Genomic DNA, 11,653 nt, shown 5'->3' on the forward strand with positions numbered 1-11,653 from the left:
GTTAAGTTTGCCTTATAGACAATGGTATGACTAGGCCATATTTTGCATTGTTGAGGAACATTTGCATTTCTGAGATAATGTTATCTGGTCCTTTGCATCATTTATGTTTATGATTTATCAATTGTGCAAAAAGCAAATCCCTTATTAAAGAGGAGTGAAAGAGCCTACGTTTACTTCAATCATCTTTCCATGAGCTCATTCTGAACATTAGTTATTCTATGTAAAATATATATTTACTGTTACATTGCATTTATCCACTTTTTCTGAAATGTATGAGAAATACTATAAAACGTGTCTGGAGTGGTGCATGTGTATATGTTGGGATGGAACTGGAGAAATATGATAGCCGTGATTTGAAAGAAAAAAGCTAGTATATACACTGAGTAAAAATATAGCTTTGTGACTCTTACAATATTAAACTAGGTAGCTTTGTTAAACACCACATTTCATGTCCATAATTATTTTAGACCTATAAAAGCTGTACAAAATATAGTTGTACAAAATATTCCCATAGCTTGAACCTCAGGAACATATGTTATAATCTTTCATTAGTTTACATTACTGTTAGAGATGATAATCAATGTACAGAACTATTCTTGCCCATGTTTTCTTTTTGTTTTAATGTTGCTATGTGTTGTAGAAGTCCATGGGATTACTGAGGGTTGGAAGAGACCTCAGGAGATTGTCTGGTGCAACATCCTGCTCAAACCAGGACTAATTCCAAATAAATTATCCCAGCCAGGGTTTTGTCAAGCCTGGCCTTGAAAACTTTTAAGGATGTAGATTTCACTATCTCCTTAGGTAATCCTATTTCACCACCCTTTTGCACAAAAACTTGAGGAGCATCCACACTACAAGCATGTTTTTGAGCAAGAAAATTTACAGTACATCTTAAGAAGAAGGGAGTTACTCACCTCATGCAGTAATGATTGTTCTTCAACCTGTGTCCCCCCGTGGGTGCTCCACATCAGGTGTAGGGACCTTCCAGAGCCTCAGAGTGAAGCTTTTCCTAGCAGTGCCTGCAAGCCACAAATGCACGAGGAGAGCTCATGCTGTCCTCTTTCATCTCGTGTGAACTGCTCACCCACCCTTCAGTTCCTCTTCTCCACTAGCATAATTTAGGACTCCAAGTAGAGGGGAGAAAGGGAGGGTCATGGATCACCCATGGGGACACACACCTCAAAGAACAGTCATTACTGCACAAGGTGAGAAACTCCCTTTTTCTTCTTTGGATGATGTCCCTGTGGGTGCTCCATGTCAGGGAACCGGCAAGCAGTATCTGATAGGATGGTGGGAATCAAAGTCACTGCTTAGAGGCTGTAGATAGCACTGCTGTTGCCAGTGCTGAATTGGCAGACATTTGTGGCATAATCTCTAGCAAGGGTATGGTCTGAGGATCATGTGGCTGCCTTGTAGATGTCTTTGAGTGGTACGTTGGTGAGGAAGGCTGTTGAGGTGATAGCTGCACAGGCCATGTGTGCCCTTGATGGAGTTGGCAAGGGCTTCTTGTGGAGTGCATGACAACGCAGTATGCACAATGAGACCCACTTGGAAATGTATTGCATAGAAATAGGTGCACCCTTCGACTGTGGTGCGTTGGAAGTGAACAAGTGAGAAGATGTTACCGGTCCTCCAAAAGCTCATGAATGGATTTACTGGTCCCTGTGTCAAAAACTTTGAGAACCCCTGGTGTAGTGGTTCATCCCAGTGGATGAGGAAGGCGTCACCATGAGATCCTCTGCCTAGATCGTCTCTCAAGCAAAAGCAGGAACACTTGGTATTGGCTGGAGTCGCAAAGAGGTCTGTAGTTGGGACCCCCGCCCCCCATTGGTGGAAGATAGAGGTGATTATGGCCAGGTGTAATTCCCATTCATAATCGCAGTTGAAATCTTGACTCAGGGTTTGTGCCCAAACATTGTTTATTCCGGGTAAGTATGAAGCCTTCAGGGTGATAGCATGTTGGATGCACGAATTCCAGAGGCGGGTGGCTTCAGCGCATAGTAACGGGGAGTGAGCTCCCCGCATCTGTTTATGTAAAACATGGTTGTCATGTTGTTGGTAACTATGTGAACAGTCTAGTCCATAATAAGAGGAAGAAAATGGTTGCAGGCATTCCTCATGGCCCTGAGCTCCAGGAGGTTGATATGCAATGACGATTCATGTGCCCACCACCTACCCTGAACTATGTGATGAAGTAGATGCGCGCCCCATCCGATAATGGAGGCATCTGTAGTAATCTGCATGGATGGTTGAGGCTGGTGGAAGGGATGCCCGTGAGAAGATTGGGGGGAACTGTCTACCGTGTGTGTGAGTCCTGTACCCTCTTGGGGAACACGGTGTGTAGGGAGTGGAGACCTGGTATGTAGACTGACACTAGCCAGTGTTGTAGGGCTCGGAAATGAAGGCGAGCATCTTGTATGACATAGGTGGTAGCCACCATGTGTCCCATTGCTTGTAGGCAGGTGAGAACTGTAGTGGTAGGGGTAGTCCTCAATGAGGTGACAATGTCATGCAATGCAGAGAACCGGTTTTGGGAAAGGTAAGCTCTGGCTGTCAACGAATCAAGCTGGGCTTCAATAAATTCTATGCCCTGAGTGGGGACTGACACTGTGCTGAGTGAAGTAAAGCTTCCTTTTGTTTGTTTTAAGCCTGCCGCCTATTAACTTCATTTAGTAACACCTTGTTCTTATATTGTGGGAATAAGTAAATAACTTTTCCTTATTCACGTTTTCCATACCAGTCATGATTTTATAGACGTCTTTATCATATTCCCCCTTAGTTTCCTCTTTCCTAAGCTTAAAAGTCCAAGTCTTTTAAATCACTCTTCATATGGGACCCATTCCAAACCCCTAAAATCATTTTTGTTGCCCTTTTCTGAACGTTTTCCAATGCCAATATATCTTTTTTGAGATGAGGCAATCACATCTGTACGCAGTAATCAAGGTGTGGTTGTACCATGGTTTTATATAGAGGCAATAAGGATATGTCTACACTAAAGCACTAATTTGAACTAACTTAATTTGAATTAGTTAATTCGAACTAAACTAATTTGAGTTAGTGCATCTAGACATAAAAACTAATTCGAATTAGCATTTTGCTAATTCCAACTACCATGTCCACATTGAATGGACCCTGAACCGAAGTGAAGGCTGGCCGGAACCAGTGCCGCCAGGGAATCAGGTTAGGACTTAGAGTATGGAGCTGCTACCGCAGGCTAGCCGAGGGCTGTGCTTAAAGGGACCCGACTCCCACCCCAGACAGACAGTTCTCAGGGTTCCCCGCTTGCTTGTCTACCACGATGAGGGACAGCAAAGCAGTCCTGTCTTGAGTGCCCTCACTCGGCACATCACAGCACTCAGCCATCAGCCCGGCTGCACTTACCACAAGCTGCCATCCGGGGGGGGGGGGGGGGAGGTCAGTCAGGGGGCTGTCAGGATCCAGGAGACCCTGCAGGAGAGCTTCCACCCCGAGGAGCCCACAGAGCCACCCCAGTCCTCTCCACTGGGGGCTCATGCCCCAGTCCTCCCTCACCTCCTTCCACTTACCCCTCCCTAGCTCCCCTTCCTGATGTAAAAAATAAAGGATACATGTGTTCAAAAATAGAAACTCTCTTTATTTAACAAAACTATGGGGGGAGAGGGATTAACCTCTGGGGAGACTGGGGAAAGTAGCTGGGAGAGGGGAAGAGTGAGGGTGGGAGGGGGAGGGGGAAACCTGGGAGGAGGGAGCTGGAAGGGGGAAGCCAGGGGAAGGAGGAGGGGAAGTATAAAACTATGGTATGCCCTCATCTTCAGTACAGTGTACAGATGTTGTCTCCTCACCTCCAAAAAGATGTTTTGGCCTTGGAAAGGGTTCAGAAAAGGGCAACTACAATGATTAGGGGTTTGGAACAGGTCCCATATGAAGAGAGGCTAAAGAGACTGGGACTTTTCAGCTTAGAAAAGAGGAGACTGAGGGAGGATATGATAGAGGTCTATAAATTGATGAGTGGTATGCAGAGGGTGAATAAAGAAAAAGTTCTTCATTAGTTCCCATAATAGAAGGACTAGAGGACACCAAATGAAATGAATGGACAGCAGGTTTAAAACTAATAAGCGAAAGTTCTTCTTTACACAGCACATAGTCAACCTGTGGAACTCCTTGCCACAGGAGACTGAAGGCTAGAACTATAACAGAGTTTAAAGAGAAGTTAGATAAAGTCATGGAGGTTGGGTCCATGGAGTGCTATTAGCCAGGTGATAGGAATGATGTCCCTGGCCTCTCTTTGTGGAAGACTGGAGATGGTTGGCACAAGACAAATGGCTTGGTCATTGTCTTTGGTCCATCCCCTCCGGGGTACGTGGTGCTGGCCGCTGTCGTCAGACAAGCTACTGGGCTAGATGGACCTTTGCTCTGACCCAGTACGGCCGTTCTTATGTTTTAAGTTCAGGGCTCAGGGTTAGGGGTCTCACTGGACCAACTTGATTTTCATGCAAACCTGCTCCTGGGTTCACATGTGGCCTTTGGTGGCCAAACTGGTAGCTATCCTGCCCTAGACAGCCGCATTCCTGTGCCTAGTGCGGAGGTCATGGACGTTGGAGGCCTCCCCCAAACCTTGATGAGGTCCACGATCTCTGCACTAGACCAGGTGGGCGCCCGCCTCTTGCGGCCCTGGGCAGGCTCCTGGGAGCCACCAGCCTGGTCCTGCGAAGTGGCAGAGGGCTGGGTGGCAGCGGGTGGCTGGCTCATTCCGAGCCAGGCTGGGTGCTGGCTGGCTTTCACCTGGCACGGGCACTGTAGCCAGACCGTGGCCCTTTTAGGGCTCCAAGGCCGGGAGGAGGGCAGAAGAGTTTCCCTGGTTTGGCCCAGAGTGGCCACCAGGACAAGCTGGGAAGGGCTATCCTCCAACTAGTTCAAATTAAGTGGCTATACAGACCTTAATTCATGTTACTGAATTAGAACTAGGCATTAGTCCTCGGGGTATGTCTACACTAGCCCCCTAGTTCGAACTAAGGGGGCTAATGTAGGCATTCGACATTGCAAATGAAGCCCGGGATTTAAATATCCTGGGCTTTATTTGCATCTTCCCGGGTGCCGCCATTTTTAAATGTCCCTTAGTCCGAACTTCGTGCCTGCGGCTACACGTGGCACTGAGTAGGTAGTTCGAATTAGGATCTCTAATTCGAACTACCATTACTCCACATGGATATTTAAATCCCGGGCTTCATTTGCAACTTCGAATGCCTGCATTAGCCTCCCTAGTTCGAACTACGGGGCTAGTGTAGACATACCCTCATAGAATGAGGTTTACCTAGTTCGAATTAAGCGCTCCGCAAGTTCGAATTAAGTTCGAACTAGCGGTTTGCCTGTGTAGCGCCTATGAAAGTTAATTCGAACAGCTGTTATTTCGAATTAACTTTGTAGTGTAGACATACCCTAAGATTTTCTGTTTTATTCTCTATCCCTTTTTTAATGACTGCTAACATTCTATTTACTTTTTTACTGCCACTGCACACTGAGTGGATGTTTTCAGAGAACTATCCACAATGACTCCAAGATCTCTCTTGAGTAGTTGTAGCCAAATTTCTCCCCATAATACTGTATATATAATTGGGATTATTTTTTCCAAAGTACATTACTTTACATCTATCAACATTAGATATCATTTGCCATTTTGTTGCCCAATCATTAGTTTGGTGAGATCTTTTTGAAGTTCTTCACAGTCTGCTTTGGTCTTACCTATCTTGTGCAGTCTGGTATCATCTGCACATTTTGCCACTTCACTGTTTACCCCTCTCTAGATCATCTATAAATACATTGAATAGGATGGGTCCCAAGACAGACCGTTGAGGGACCCCACTAGTTAACACTCTCCACTCTGAAAGCTTCCCATTTATTCCTATCCTTTGTTTCCTGTCTAAAAAAAAATCAGTTACCCATCCACAAGAGGACCCTCTCTCTTATCCCCATGACACCTTACTTTACTTAAAAGCCTTTGATGAGGGACCTTGTCAAAAGCTTTCTGGAAATCTAAGTATATTATATCCACTGGATCCCCTTTTCCACATGTTTGTCTGACAATTTTATTCTTTACCATAGTTTCAACTAATTTGCTTGGTACTGACATCAGGCTTACCAGTCTATAATTGCTGGGATCACCTCTAGAGTCCTTTTAAAATATTGTCATGACCAAGGCTCGACAAACTATAGAATCTACTTACCCATGGTGAGTAGATTTCAGCCACGCACCCTGTTTACCGGCGGCACATGCATGCGAAATGCGGCTCTTGCATATGCGCAGTACGGGGCTGGCGAGCGACTTTCGCCACTGTTTGTGAAGCCCTGGACATGATGTTAGTAATCTTCCAGTCATTAGGTATGGAAGCCGGTTTAAAGGATAGGTTACAAAACAAAGTTAACAGTTCCACAATTTCCCAATTGAATTCTTTCAGAAGTCTTGAATGAAAGACATCTGGTCCCATGACTTGTTACTGTTAAGTTTATCAATTTGTTCCAAAACCTCCTCTACTGACACCTCAATCTGGGACAATTCCTCAGATTTGTCACCTGAAAAGAATGGCCCAGGTTTGGGAATCTCCCTAACATCCTCAGCCATGAAGACCAAAGCAAAGAATTCATCTAGCTTTTCCGCAATGACCTTATCATCTTTGAATGCTCCTTTCGAGTCTCAATTGTCCAAGGGCCCCACTGGTTGTTAGCAGGCTTTCTGCTTCTGATATACTTAACAATATTTTACTATTACTTTTGAGGTTTTGGCTAGCTGTTCTTCAAACTCCTTTTTGGCTTTTCTTATTATATTTTTACACTTAATTTGATAAAGTTTATGGTTCTTTCTATTTTCCTCACTAGAATTTGATTTCCACTTTTTAAAAGATATCTTTTTATCTGTCACCGCTTCTTTTATCTGATTAAGCCAAGCCACCATGGCACTTTTTTGGTTCTCTTGCTGTGTTTTTTAATTTGGGGTATACATTTAAGTTGGGTTTCTATTACAGTGTCTTTGAAAAGTTTCCATGCAGTTTGCAGTGATTCTACTTTTGTCATCGTACCTTTTAATTTCTGTTTAACTAACTTCCTCATTTTTGGGTAGTTCCCCTTTCTGAAATTAAATGCCACAGTATTGGGCTGCTGAGGTGTTTTTCCCACCACAGAGAGGTTATATTTTATTACATTATGGTCTCTAATTCCAAGCGGTCCAGTTATATTTATTTCTTGAACCAGATCCTGCACTCCACTTAGGAATAAATCAAGAATAGCCTCTCCACTTGTGGGTTCCAGAACCAGCTGCTCCAAGAAGCAGTTATTTAAGGTATCAAGAAATTTTATCTCTGCATCCCATCCTGAGGTAAATATGGGAAAAGTTGAAATCCCCCACTATTATCGAGTTTTTAAATTTGATAGCCTCTCTAATCTCCCTTAACATTTCATAGTGACTATCATTGTCCTGATCAGGTGGTCAATAAGATATCCCTACTGCTATATTCTTATTATTGGAACATGGAATTACTATCCGTAGAGATTCAATGTAACATTTTGGCTCATTTAAAATTTTTACTTCATTTGATTCTACATTTTCTTTCATGTACGGTGCCACTCTCCCACCAGCACGATCTGTTCTGTCCTTCCGATATATTTTGTACGCTGGTATGACTGTGCCCCATTGATTGTCCTCATTTTACTAAGTTTCCATGATGCCTATTATATCAGTATCCTTTAAAACTAGGCACTCTAGTTTACCCATTTTACTATCTGGACTTCTAGCGTTGGTGTATAAGCACTTTAATAATTTGTCACTATTTATCAGTCTGCCATTTCATGATGTGTTAAGACTTTTTCATTTGATTGTGTCTCATCTGTGGAGGCAGGAAAAGGGAATTTGTGTGCAGCCATCATGGTCTTGTTAACAAGAGAGCAAGAGTCAGGCTAAGTCTGTGGCCTGACAATGCGAGATCTGTAATTAGACGCTGCCTTTGCCTCTCCCTCCAGATAAGGATAGAATGCTGACTCTGGCAGGGACCTTGAGATAAGGAGCATCTGGGTGGAACTAAATAACTGTTAGCCATTGATGTTTGTAATGGGAAGGAGACTAATTGTTGTTATATCTAATAGACAATATATAAACTGCTTCATAATTGCTTGTATTCGAAAATCTGCCTCCGGGGGGGGGGGGGGGGGGAGCTTCCCCCCTGTCTGAACCATTTTTTCCCCTTGCTGCAGCTCATAATAAAACTGCCTCTGGCTACTTGTTGCTTACAACCTCAGAGTGAGGACAATGTTTTCTTCCATACATCTGATCTGACCCATACTTCCTTTCTCTCCTCCTGACTAGAACTTAGAGCATATCTATTAATAGAGATGCCTCTAAAAGAGGTCTCCTCTTTTTAAATCCACATGCTCCTCTGCATCCATCGGCTTTCCCCCAGTCAATTTAAAAACTGCTGTACAACCTTTTTAATGTAAAGTAGCTAATTAAAAATGTTTCTTATGTAAGCAGGGTATGGGTAAACTCTATCCTGACATCTAGTGGCGAACTGTGGCAAGTGGTGCAAAGAGACTTCAGGGGCTGAGCCCAATTTGCATAGACACACCCACCCTTTACACTTAATTAAGAAAACAAATGGATTATCAGAAAAGAAACAAATAGTAAGATTACTGTGAACATCAAAGTACCAGCTAGTAATGTATAAACTGGAAACTAAGGACTGCTGCTTCCAGCAAAAGGAATATCAGTCCATCTGCACAATGTTTTTCCTTGGTCAATAAAGCTGATTTTTGTCATGCCATTTGCAGTACAAACCATGCACAGATTTTTTAAACAGTCTAAGAATCCCATCTCTGTGTTAAAATCATTTAAACACTATTAATCTGGGGGAGGTCTAGGTTGGATATTAGGAAAAACTATTTCACTAGGAGGGTGGTGAAGCACTGAAATGGGTTACCTAGGGAGCTGGTGGAATCTCCATCCCTAGAGGTTTTTAAGTCTTGGTTTGACAAAGCCCTGGCTAGATAGAACCAATCCCAATTAAATCAATCTTGGGCAGGGGGCTGGGCCTGATGACCTCATGAGTTTCTTCCAGCTCTATGATTCTGTGAATCTAGCCAAGAAATCTATGGAGACATGTTTGAAACTATCAGTACCTGTTGCCAGCTGCCTAGTCTCACCCTCAACTCTTTGTTTCCTCTCACTAATAACTGAATCTGTAACTGATAGCACCTATAAGTGTTTTCAAATAGATTGGCACAAATGCCAAACTATAAGCAATTAACACAAAATTAAAAGAAAAAAAATCCTCTCTCCTGACAACTTCTGATGTGAACTCAAACTCACCTGATATGCTAGCCACATCTGACTTTGTGACCAGTTGAACAGGTGAGAAACTGATTTCCAGGCATTTCTTTCACATTCAGAGCAGTGTTACATTCTTCCTTTTGGAAAATTTCAACAGAGGTGCTTCAACATAAGTTTTCAATGGTGCTTTCAACATAAGAGGCTGCAGAACGTCTATCATTCAGGTACCTAACAAAGCTGAAGAGATGGGGGGGGGGGTGTCACGCACCGAACCAGCTTGCCCGAGTGGGGTTTCTCCCCCGGGGTTGGGGAACCCTTCTCCACCGGTCGTAAAAGCACTGTCGGCCCCAAAAGGGGCTCTCCAAGGCGGAGGGGGACCTGGGCCCTCCCCCTCTCCAGGTCCCAGCTCAGGACCCTAAGGGTAGGCGTCCGAGACGCGCTGCCCGAAGGGGAGGGGGCGGAAGAGTCATGGCCACAACTCGCTGGCCCCCAGGTCTCCCCGACCCTGTCCTGGGCTGCTTCCTCCGTCTCGGCCACTCCTTGCCCATCTTCCCCTGGGTCGGGGGGAGGGGAGCTCACCTCTCCTTGTTGTGCTGTTCCATTCCACTGTCGGCGCCTCCGACGCCCAGTCGGTCCGGGTCTCGGCTGGCTTGGTCCTCCTTGGCTGTGCTCCCGCTTCCAGCCGGAGTCCTCTTTTAAAGTTGGCGCCCTTGCCAGGGACGCCTGCGCGCTGTGCTGTCGGCTCCCCAGTCCCCGGGCGGCTCGCTCGGGGGATGGCTGCTCCTGCGCAGGCAGCCGCCGCCGAACAGGCTCAGCAGAGCCGCCCAGTCTGCCCGGCGGCTGCACCGCCCCGCGCGTCAGTGCGGGGCGCGGGGCTAGCGTCCAGGGCCCCTGCCGCCCGGTCACAGGAGGTTGTTATTTTTTTGTCACTAAGATTATAATATGGCTGTTACTGTTCACAGACTATTAATATTTCATTGCTATAGTCACTATCAAAGCCTCCGTTCACTGCTCTGTCTGAGGACTCAGACATCTAAGAACCTGTAACAAGAACTACAGCAAGGCAAAAATTAGACCTTGTTCAGCAAAGCATTTTATTATGAACTTAAATTTAAGCACATGCCTATGTGCAATGCTAAATTGGGATCCTTTCTTACCTGGTTTTAAATATAGGATTCAGTGATAACACTGATATCACTGGGATTACTCCAGTTGTATACTTGTGCAAATGAAGTAATTATCTGTCCCATGGAGTATCCTTACCTTTGCAGCATGATTGTTGTGAGGCTTAATTAGCATGTTCCCCAATTCAGAAAAGCAATAACATCAGTGTTCAACATTAAGTTGTACTTAAGTGCCCTTTTTGTATAAGGATATTTTTCTGAATCAAGACCAACATTTTGTAAAACGGTTGGTGATTCCTGAAGTGCTACAGAAATGCAAAATGTACTAGACTGGTATAGATAATGAATAAGAGGATAAGTATTAACATATTTTGGCCCCATTTTCAGCATATAGGAAGGTGCATATTCATGGATTCTAGTGTGTTTGTTCTTCACTCACATACCACAAGATTTTCACACACACATCATTAAAGTATCACCAAATTGGATTTGCCCACAAACATCCAAAAGAAGATAAGATTAATTGGTTTTGCTTCCATGCTGTTTCAGCACGGCGTGTTATGCTGAAGTTCTTTTGCTTAATGTTTTGCAGATGCAATAGTTAGCTTTTATTATGCAAGACAGATAAATATTAAACTGCTACCTTAATCTATTATGCCTCTATGAAAGTATGTTGCATTTTCTCTGCACTTTTTTTAATGGTGCTGCAGCATACAGTAAACAGTCTGCTGTGACATCCATTGGCAGCAGTGAAATTAGAACTGACTTGATGCTTGCTTCAGCAAGACTCATTAATTTGCATTTATAAACAATGTTTCCTTTTCCAGTGTTCCTTTTTTAAAAAAAGTAAGCCCATTTCACAATCATCTTCCTTTCAAAGCAAAAGATGTAAAATGTCAGGCGGTGCTAGATAAAATCACAGCTAACCTGAAATGTAGAGATATATTTTTTCAAGAACTAAACTGATGACAAAAATATTTAGTCTAAAAAGAGGCCTAACTGGGAGTTAACAGCATTCCAGAGTTCTCTCCTATTCACAAAGGGTAAAAAAAAACACAATGCTTTGTCTTTATTTGTTTCACATACTAGGGTTGTGAATAATTCAGATGCTCATTTCATGTGGAATTGCGCAGGTTGTTTCCAACATTTTTTATGAAAATGTTATTTAAACCTCCTTTCTCCCCCATCTAGATATACATCAGTTCTTATTGACATAGGCAGACTATCACTTTATTAAGCA

The 11,653-nt window shown here is 43.8% G+C and overlaps 1 protein-coding gene across 6 annotated transcripts in view; it reads right to left on the bottom strand.

Annotated features, from left to right (window-relative positions):
- Nucleotides 1-10,224, bottom strand: part of LOC102460989 (uncharacterized) — a 62,146-nt gene extending 51,922 nt beyond the window's left edge. For 2 of the 6 annotated variants that reach the window (XM_089776426.1, XM_075921443.2), the window contains exons 1-3: nucleotides 9,869-10,224; nucleotides 9,329-9,526; nucleotides 915-1,019 (exon numbers count right to left, since the gene is read on the bottom strand). The gene's annotated coding sequence lies outside the window, so the exon portion shown is untranslated. Of the gene's footprint in view, nucleotides 1-914; nucleotides 3,396-9,328; nucleotides 9,527-9,868 lie in introns of those variants that run through there. The other 4 variants (XM_075921446.2, XM_075921444.2, XM_075921447.2 and 1 more) reach the window with 3 other exon arrangements.
- Between the last annotated feature and the right edge of the window lie 1,429 nt (nucleotides 10,225-11,653).

This window comes from Pelodiscus sinensis, chromosome 2 (assembly GCF_052426305.1).
Source record: "Pelodiscus sinensis isolate ZL-2025 chromosome 2, ASM5242630v1, whole genome shotgun sequence".
NCBI classification, from domain to species: Eukaryota; Metazoa; Chordata; order Testudines; family Trionychidae; genus Pelodiscus; species Pelodiscus sinensis.